The following is a 10,987-nucleotide window of genomic DNA, read 5'->3' on the forward strand; positions in this document are numbered from 1 at the left end:
ATTGGTTCTCCCTATTCCTGTTCATCTTCCGCAGAAATTGCAAACTGGGCCAAACAGGAGGTTAAAGGCGCTGACTCTCGAAGTGGGAAGAGTGTTAGTAAAGCGTCTGGAATGTTGCACCCGAGTACCAGGGGAGGAAAACTGAGACATATTTGAACACGTCTCCCATTCACACGGTTGATCATACTCTGGGTTCCACATGCATGTTTTAGCTGAAGGAAGAATACCTTAAACCTGGAGAGTTGAGACCCGTGGAATGGGTACCATGTAATATGACTTCAACGGGTCTTCATTTGCTCACCGAACCTCTCCAATCCTATCACTGCTGCGTTTATGCCACTGTACACACGCTTGATTCTCTTTTGGAGACATAGCAATCCATAGGTTTTAAGATATTTACTAGTCAGGTACATTCTTAGGCGTTTAATATGGGGTGTTGAGTCCATTTCGTTGAGCAAGGAGTAGCTCTTGTCTATTCCATATTTGGCTTAAGGAACTTTATCTGTGCTCATTTCAATCTCTGGTTTTATGCAGCACCCCAACTCACCTTTACCCTTAAGCAAGCATAAGTTGGTTTTCTAAATTTGAGACCCTGTTCTGTTTTGGAATTCAGTTCCTGTGAAGCCAAGTTTACATTCCGTGTATTGGTGATATCTTATGATGTTTCTTTTTCTGTGTGACTTATTTCAGTTAGAATCATCGTACCTGAATCCACTCATTATGCTGCTACGGGCCTGATGACATAGATTTCATTGCTGCGTGATACTGCATTGTACGTAAGTACCACAAGTTCTTTATCCATTTTCCACTTTCTATGATATTGAACTTGTACGGTAAATGAGGTTCTTGTAAACAGAGGCGTCCCAAATTTTGGGGTGGCTGTATCTTTTTGATTTTAATTTCCTTAAGCTATAGGACCATAAGTGGAAGTGCCCTAGGCTCTGTTGCTTTGTTTTTTAGATGTTTCAGGAAACACCATACACTTCTCCCGAGTGTCTGTTGGCAATTTACATCCCGCCCATCAGCATAACAAGGCTCCCAGTTCTCCATGGCCTGTCCTGCCTTTCTGGATTTTACACTTTTTTCAGATGGCCCTTTTGACCGGGGGGAAGTGAGACTTCATTGTAGTGTAGATTTCCTTTGCAAGTTTGCTTGGTTGGCCAGAAAGTGCGTATGCGTTTTTTCCTGAATATATTCAGGAAAAAACGCATACGCCCTTTTTGGCCAAGTGCATCATTGTGGACGTTCTGCCTCTTTTCCTATGCTTTCAATGCAATTCCAGTCTACCTCCTGAAATCAGTTTCCTGCAATTCTGCCCCGCTTTCAAGTCCTCTTGGCAGCCTTACTTCAGTATATTTTTGGACGATAGCTGTCATTTATAACTCTGCAGGTTTGTGAATTACAGTGCCCCTGAGCTCCTTTCTTAAACTCGCTTTCTTTTGAGCTGGCCGCAACACCGCAGGATGGCTTCAGGCCCTAATCTGGTTTGGGCACGGCACGCTGAGCCTTTGGTTAATTCCTCTTCCTGGTGGGAAATGAGAGTTAAATTTGCCCGTCCAGACACCTCCAGCTGGTCTCTCATTGGTTCTCGCTATTCCTGTTCATCTTCCGCAGAAATTGCAAACTGGGCCAAACAGGAGGTTAAAGAGACTGACTCTCCATGTCGGGAGAGTGTTAGTAAAGCGTCTGGAATGTTGCACCCGAGTACCAGGGTACGAAAACTGAGACATATTAGAACACGTCTCCCGATCTCATGGTTGATCATACTCTAGGTTCCACATGCATGTTTTAGCTGAAGGAAGAATACCTTAAACCTGGGTAGTTGAAACCCGTGGAATGGGTACCATGCAATAGGACTTCAAAGGGTCTTCATTTGCTCACCGAACCTCTCCAATCCTATCACTGCTGCGTTTATGCCCCTGTACACATGCTTGATTCTCTTTCGGAGACATAGCAATCCATAGGTTTTAAGATACTTACTAGTCAGGTACATTCTTAGGCGTTTAATATGGGGTGTTGAGTCCATTTCATTGAGCAAGGTGTAGCTCTTGTCTATTCCATATTTGGCTTAAGGAACTTTATCTGTGCTCATTTCAATCTCTGGTTTTATGCAGCACCCCAACTCACCTTTACCCTTAAGCAAGCATAAGTTGGTTTTCTAAATTTGAGACCCTGTTCTGTTCTGTAATTCAGTTCCTGTGTAGCCAAGTTTACATTCCGTGTATTACTGATATCTTATGATGTTTCTTTTTCTGTGTGACTTATTTCAGTTAGAATCATTGTACCTGAATCCACTCATTATGCTGCTACGGGCCTGATGACATAGATTTCATTGCTGAGTGGTACTGCATTGTTCGTAAGTACCACAACTTCTTTATCCATTTTTCACTTTCTGTGACATTGAACTTGTACGGTAAATGAGGTTCTTGTAAACAGAGGTGTCCCAAACTTTGGGGTGGCTGTGTCTTTTTCATTTTAATTTCCCTAAGCTATAGGACCATAAGTGGAAGTGCCCTAGGCTCTGTTGCTTTGTTTTTTAGATGTTTCAGGAAACACCATACACTTCTCCCGAGTGTCTGTTGGCAATTTACATCCCGCCCATCAGCATAACAAGGCTCCCAGTTCTCCATGTCCTGTCCTGCCTTTCTGGATTTTACACTTTTTTCAGATGGCCCTTTTGACCGGGGGGAAGTGAGACTTCATTGTAGTGTAGATTTAGTTTGCAAGTTTGCTTGGTTGGCCAAAAAGTGCGTATGCGTTTTTTCCTGAATATATTCAGGAAAAAACGCATACGCCATTTTTGGCCACGTGCATCATTGTGGACGTTCTGCCTCTTTTCCTATGCTTTCAATGCAATTCCAGTCTACCTCCTGAAATCGGTTTCCTGCAATTCTGCCCCACTTTCAAGTCCTCTTGGCAGCCTTACTTCAGTATATTTTTGGACGATAGCTGTCATTTATAACTCTGCAGGTTTGTGAATTACAGTGCCCCTGAGATCCTTTCTTCAACTCGCTTTCTTTTGAGCTGGCCGCAACACCGCAGGATGGCTTCAGGCCCTAATATGGTTCGGGCACGGCACGCTGAGCCTTTGGTTATTTCCTCTTCCTGGTGGGAAATGAGAGTTAAATTTGCCCGTCCAGACACCTCCAGCTAGTCTCTCATTGGTTCTCCCTATTCCTGTTCATCTTCCGCAGAAATTGCAAACCGGGCCAAACAGGAGGTTAAAGGCGCTGACTCTCCAAGTGGGGAGAGTGTTAGTAAAGCGTCTGGAATGTTGCACCCGAGTACCAGGGGAGGAAAACTGAGACATATTTGAACACGTCTCCCATTCACACGGTTGATCATACTCTGGGTTCCACATGCATGTTTTAGCTGAAGGAAGAATACCTTAAACCTGGAGAGTTGAGACCCGTGGAATGGGTACCATGTAATATGACTTCAACGGGTCTTCATTTGCTCACCGAACCTCTCCAATCCTATCACTGCTGCGTTTATGCCCCTGTACAGACGCTTGATTCTCTTTTGGAGACATAGCAATCCATAGGTTTTAAGATACTTACTAGTCAGGTACATTCTTAGGCGTTTAATATGGGGTGTTAAGTCAATTTCGTTGAGCAAGGAGTAGCTCTTGTCTATTCCATATTTGGCTTAAGGAACTTTATCTGTGCTCATTTCAATCTCTGGTTTTATGCAGCACCCCAACTCACCTTTCCCCTTAAGCAAGCATAAGTTGGTTTTCTAAATTTGAGACCCTGTTCTGTTTTGGAATTCAGTTCCTGTGAAGCCAAGTTTACATTCCGTGTATTGGTGATATCTTATGATGTTTCTTTTTCTGTGTGACTTATTTCAGTTAGAATCATCGTACCTGAATCCACTCATTATGCTGCTATGGGCCTGATGACATACATTTCAGTGCTGAGTGATATTGCTTTGTAAGTAAATATCACAAGATTTTTATCCATTTTTCAATTTCTGCAATGTTGAACTTGTACTGTAAACGAGGTTCTTGTAAACAGAGCCGTTTGAAACTTTGGGGTGGCTGTGTCTTTTTTATTTTAATTTCCCTAAGCTATAGGACCATAAGTGGAAGTGCCCTAGGCTCTGTTGCTTTGTTTTTTAGATGTTTCAGGAAACACCATACACTTCTCCCCAGTGGCTGTTGGCAATTTACATCCCGCCCATCAGCATAACAAGGCTCCCAGTTCTCCATGGCCTGTCCTGCCATTCTGGATTTTACACTTTTTTAAGATGGCCCTTTTGACAGGGGGGAAGTGAGACTTCATTGTAGTGCAGATTTCCTTTGCAAGCTTGCTTGGTTGGCTAAAAAGGGCGTATGCGTTTTTTCCTGAATATATTCAGGAAAAAACGCATACGCCCTTTTTGGCCAAGTGCATCATTGTGGACGTTCTGCCTCTTTTCCTATGCTTTCAATGCAATTCCAGTCTACCTCCTGAAATCGGTTTCCTGCAATTCTGCCCCGCTTTCAAGTCCTCTTGGCAGCCTTACTTCAATATATTTTTGGACAATAGCTGTCATTTATAACTCTGCAGGTTTGTGAATTACAGTGCCCCTGAGCTCCTTTCTTCAACTCGCTTTCTTGTGAGCTGGCCGCAACACCGCAGGATGGCTTCAGGCCCTAATCCGGTTCCGGCACGGCATGCTGAGCCTTTGGTTAATTCCTCTTCCTGGTGGGAAATGAGAGTTAAATTTGCCCGTCCAGACACCTCCAGCTAGTCTCTCATTGGTTCTCGCTATTCCTGTTCATCTTCCGCAGAAATTGCAAACTGGGCCAAACAGGAGGTTAAAGAGAGTGACTCTCCAAGTTGGGAGAGTGTTAGTAAAGCGTCTGGAATGTTGCACCCGAGTACCAGGGTACGAAAACAGAGACATATTTGAACACGTGTCCCGATCACATGGTTGATCATACTCTAGGTTCCACATGCATGTTTTAGCTGAATGAAGAATACCTTAAACCTGGGTAGTTGAAACCCGTGGAACGGGTACCATGCAATATGACTTCAAAGGGTCTTCATTTGCTCACCGAACCTCTCCAATCCTATCACTGCTGCGTTTATGCCCCTGTACACATGCTTGATTCTCTTTCGGAGACATAGCAATCCATAGGTTTTAAGATACTTACTAGTCAGTTACATTCTTAGCCGTTTAATATGCGGTGTTGAGTCCATTTCGTTGAGCAAGGAGTAGCTCTTGTCTATACCATATTTGGCTTAAGGAACTTTATCTGTGCTCATTTCAATCTCTGGTTTTATGCAGCAACCCAACTCACCTTTCCCCTTAAGCAAGCATAAGTTGGTTTTCTAAATTTGAGACCCTGTTCTGTTTTGGAATTCAGTTCCTGTGTAGCCAAGTTTACATTCCGTGTATTAGTGATATCTTATGATGTTTCTTTTTCTGTGTGATTTATTTCAGTTAGAATCATCGTACCTGAATCCACTCATTATGCTGCTACGGGCCTGATGACATAGATTTCTTTGCTGAGTGATACTGCATTGTACGTAAGTACCACAAGTTCTTTATCCATTTTTCACTTTCTGTGATATTGAACTTGTACGGTAAACGAGGTTCTTGTAAACAGAGGTGTCCCAAACTTTGGGGTGGCTGTGTCTTTTTTATTTTAATTTCCCTAAGCTCTAGGACCATAAGTGGAAGTGCCCTAGGCTCTGTTGCTTTGTTTTTTAGATGTTTCAGGAAACACCATACACTTCTCCCCAGTGTCTGTTGGCAATTTACATCCAGCCCATCAGCATAACAAGGCTCCCAGTTCTCCATGGCCTGTCCTGCCTTTCTGGATTTTACACTTTTTTCAGATGGCCCTTTTGACCGGGGGGAAGTGAGACTTCATTGTAGTGCAGATTTCCTTTGCAAGTTTGCTTGGTTGGCCAAAAAGGGTGTATGCGTTTTTTCCTGAATATATTCAGGAAAAAACGCATACGCCCTTTTTGACCAAGTGCATCATTGTGGACGTTCTGCCTCTTTTCCTATGCTTTCAATGCAATTCCAGTCTACGTCCTGAAATCGGTTTCCTGCAATTCTGCCCCGCTTTCAAGTCCTCTTGGCAGCCTTACTTCAGTATATTTTTGGACGATAGCTGTCATTTATAACTCTGCAGGTTTGTGAATTACAGTGCCCTTGAGCTCCTTTCTTCAACTCGCTTTCTTGTGAACTGGCCGCCACACCGCAGGATGGCTTCAGGCCCTAATCTTGTTCCGGAACGGCACGCTGAGCCTTTGTTTAATTCCTCTTCCTGGTGGGAAATGAGAGTTAAATTTGCCCGTCCAGACACCTCCAGCTAGTCTCTCATTGGTTCTCGCTATTCCTGTTCATCTTCCGCAGAAATTGTAAACTGGGCCAAACAGGAGGTTAAAGGGACTGACTCTCCAAGTCGGGAGAGTGTTAGTAAAGCGTCTGGAATGTTGCACCCGAGTACCAGGGTATGAAAACTGAGACATATTTGAACACGTCTCCCGATCACATGGTTGATCATACTCTAGGTTCCACATGCATGTTTTAGCTGAAGGAAGAATACCTTAAACCTGGGTAGTTGAAACCCGTGGAATGGGTACCATGCAATATGACTTCAAAGGGTCTTCATTTGCTCACCGAACCTCTCCAATCCTATCACTGCTGCGTTTATGCCCCTGTACACACGCTTGATTCTCTTTTGGAGACATAGCAATCCATAGGTTTTAAGTTACTTTCTAGTCAGGTACATTCTTAGGCGTTTAATATGCGGTGTTGAGGCCATTTCGTTGAGCAAGGAGTAGCTCTTGTGTATACCATATTTGGCTTAAGGAACTTTATCTGTGCTCATTTCAATCTCTGGTTTTATGCAGCACGTCAACTCACCTTTCCCCTTAAGCAAGCATAAGTTGGTTTTCTAAATTTGAGACCCTGTTCTGTTCTGTAATTCAGTTCCTGTGTAGCCAAGTTTACATTCCGTGTATTACTGATATCTTATGATGTTTCTTTTTCTGTGTGACTTATTTCAGTTAGAATCATCGTACCTGAATCCACTCATTATGCTTCTACGGACCTGAGGACATAGATTTCATTGCTGAGTGGTACTGCATTGTACGTAAGTACCAGAAGTTCTTTATCCATTTTTCAGTTTCTGTGATATTGAACTTTTACGGTAAACGAGGTTCTTGTAAACAGAGGCGTCCCAAACTTTGGGGTGGCTGTGTCTTTTTTATTTTAATTTCCCTAAGCTATAGGACCATAAGTGGAAGTGCCCTAGGCTCTGTTGCTTTGTTTTTTAGATGTTTCAGGAAACACCATACACTTCTCCCGAGTGTCTGTTGGCAATTTACAACCCGCCCATCAGCATAAGAAGGCTGCCAGTTCTCCATGGCCTGTCCTGCCTTTCTGGATTTTACACTTTTTTCAGATGGCCCTTTTGACCGGGGGGAAGTGAGACTTCATTGTAGTGTAGATTTCCTTTGCAAGCTTGCTTGGTTGGCCAAAAAGGGCGTATGCGTTTTTTCCTGAATATATTCAGGAAAAAACACATACGCCCTTTTTGGCCAAGTGCATCATTGTGGACGTTCTGCCTCTTTTCCTATGCTTTCAATGCAATTCCAGTCTACCTCCTTAATTCGGTTTCCTGCAATTCTGCCCCGCTTTCAAGTCCTCTTGGCAGCCTTACTTTAGTATATTTTTGACGATAGCTGTCATTTATAACTCTGCAGGTTTGTGAATTACAGTGCCCCTGAGCTCCTTTCTTCAACTCGCTTTCTTGTGAGCTGGCCGCAACACCGCAGGATGGCTTCAGGCCCTAATATGGTTCCGGCACGGCACGTTGAGCCTTTGGTTATTTCCTCTTCCTGGTGGGAAATGAGAGTTAAATTTGCCCGTCCAGACACCTCCAGCTAGTCTCTCATTGGTTCTCCTTATTCCTGTTCATCTTCCGCAGAAATTGCAAACTGGGCCAAACAGGAGGTTAAAGGCGCTGACTCTCCAAGTGGGGAGAGTGTTAGTAAAGCGTCTGGAATGTTGCACCCGAGTACCAGGGGAGGAAAACTTAGACATATTTGAACATGTCTCCTGATCACATGGTTGATCATACTCTAGGTTCCACATGCATGTTTTAGCTGAATGAAGAATACCTTAAACCTGGGTATTTGAAACCCGTGGAATGGGTACCATGCAATATGACTTCAAAGGGTCTTCATTTGCTCACCGAACCTCTCCAATCCTATCACTGCTGCGTTTATGCCCCTGTACACATGCTTGATTCTCTTTCGGAGACATAGCAATCCATAGGTTTTAAGATACTTACTAGTCAGGTACATTCTTAGGCGTTTAATATGCGGTGTTGAGTCCATTTCGTTGAGCAAGGAGTAGCTCTTGTCTATTCCATATTTGGCTTAAGGAACTTTATCTGTGCTCATTTCAATCTCTGGTTTTATGCAGCACCCCAACTCACCTTTCCCCTTAAGCAAGCATAAGTTGGTTTTCTAAATTTGAGACCCTGTTCTGTTCTGTAATTCAGTTCCTGTGTAGCCAAGTTTACATTCCGTGTATTAGTGATATCTTATGATGTTTCTTTTTCTGTGTGACTTATTTCAGTTAGAATCATCGTACCTGAATCCACTCATTATGCTGCTACGGGTCTAATGACATAGATTTCATTGCTGAGTGATATTGCTTTGTAAGTAAATACCACAAGTTCTTTATCCATTTTTCACTTTCTGTGATATTGAACTTGTACGGTAAACGAAGTTCTTGTAAACAGAGGCGTCCCAACCTTTGGGGTGGCTGTGTCTTTTTGATTTTAATTTCCCTAAGCTATAGGACCATAAGTGGAAGTGCCCTAGGCTCTGTTGCTTTGTTTTTTAGATGTTTCAGGAAACACCATACACTTCTCCCGAGTGTCTGTTGGCAATTTACATCCCACCCATCAGCATAACAAGGCTCCCAGTTCTCCATGGCCTGTCCTGCCTTTCTGGATTTTACACTTTTTTCAGGTTGCCCTTTTGACCGGGGGGAAGTGAGACTTCATTGTAGTGCAGATTTCCTTTGCAAGCATGCTTGGTTGGCCAGAAAGGGCGTATGCGTTTTTTCCTGAATATATTCAGGAAAAAACGCATACGCCCTTTTTGGCCAAGTGCATCATTGTGGACGTTCTGCCTCTTTTCCTATGCTTTCAATGCAATTCCAGTCTACCTCCTGAAATCGGTTTCCTGCAATTCTGCCCCGCTTTCAAGTCCTCTTGGCAGCCTTACTTCAGTATATTTTTGGACGATAGCTGTCATTTATAACTCTGCAGGTTTGTGAATTACAGTGCCCCTGAGCTCCTTTCTTCAACTCGCTTTCTTGTGACCTGGCCGCAACATTGCAGGATGGCTTCAGGCCCTAATCTGGTTCCGGCACGGCATGCTGAGCCTTTGGTTAATTCCTCTTCCTGGTGGGAAATGAGAGTTAAATTTGCCCGTCCAGACACCTCCAGCTAGTCTCTCATTGGTTCTCGCTATTCCTGTTCATCTTCCGCAGAAATTGCAAAGTGGGCCAAACAGGAGGTTAAAGGGACTGACTCTCCAAGTCGGGAGAGTGTTAGTAAAGCGTCTGGAATGTTGCACCCGAGTACCAGGGGAGGAAAACTGAGACATATTTGAACACGTCTCCCGATCACATGGTTGATCATACTCTGGGTTCCACATGCATGTTTTAGCTGAAGGAAGAATACCTTAAACCTGGAGAGTTGAGACCCGTGTAATGGGTACCATGAAATATGACTTCAAAGGGTCTTCATTTGCTCACCGAACCTCTCCAATCCTATCACTTCTGCGTTTATGCCCCTGTACACACGCTTGATTCTCTTTCGGAGACATAGCAATCCATAGGTTTTAAGATACTTACTAGTCTGGTACATTCTTAGGCGTTTAATATGCGGTGTTGAGTCCATTTCGTTGAGCAAGGGGTAGCTCTTGTCTATTCCATATTTGGCTTAAGGAACTTTATCTGAGCTCATTTCAATCTCTGCTTTTATGCAGCACCCCAACTCACCTTTCCCCTTAAGCAAGCATAAGTTGGTTTTCTAAATTTGAGACCCTGTTCTGTTTTGGAATTCAGTTCCTGTGTAGCAAAGTTCACATTCCGTGTATTAGTGATATCTTATGATGTTTCTTTTTCTCTGTGACTTATTTCAGTTAGAATCATCGTACCTGAATCCACTCATTGTGCTGCTAAGGGCCTGATGACATAGATTTCATTGCTGAGTGATACTGCGTTGTACGTAAGTACCACAATTTCTTTATCCATTTTTCACTTTCTGCAATGTTGATCTTGTACTGTAAACGAGGTTCTTGTAAACAGAGGCGTCCCAAATTTTGGGGTGGCTGTGTCTTTTTGATTTTAATTTCCCTAAGCTATAGGACCATAAGTGGAAGTGCCCTAGGCTCTGTTGCTTTGTTTTTTAGATGTTTCAGGAAACACCATACACTTCTCCCGAGTGTCTGTTGGCAATTTACATCCCGCCCATCAGCATAACATGCTCCCAGTTCTCCATGGCCTGTCCTGCCTTTCTGGATTTTACACTTTTTTCAGATGGCCCTTTTGACCGGGGGGAAGTGAGACTTCATTGTAGTGCAGATTTCCTTTGCAAGCTTGCTTGGTTGGCCAAAAAGGGCGTATGCGTTTTTTCCTGAATATATTCAGGAAAAAACGCATACGCCCTTTTTGGCCAAGTGCATCATTGTGGACGTTCTGCCTCTTTTCCTATGCTTTCAATGCAATTCCAGTCTACCTCCTGAAATCGGTTTCCTGCAATTCTGCCCCGCTTTCAAGTCCTCTTGGCAGCCTTACTTCAGTATATTTTTGGACGAAAGCTGTCATTTATAACTCTGCAGGTTTGTGAATTACAGTGCCCCTGAGCTCCTTTCTTCCACTCGCTTTCTTGTGAGCTGGCCGCAACACCGCAGGATGGCTTCAGGCCCTAATCTGGTTCCGGCACTGCACGCTGAGCCTT

This window comes from Grampus griseus (genome assembly GCF_964374135.1).
Source record: "Grampus griseus genome assembly, chromosome: 6".
NCBI lineage: Eukaryota > Metazoa > Chordata > Mammalia > Artiodactyla > Delphinidae > Grampus > Grampus griseus.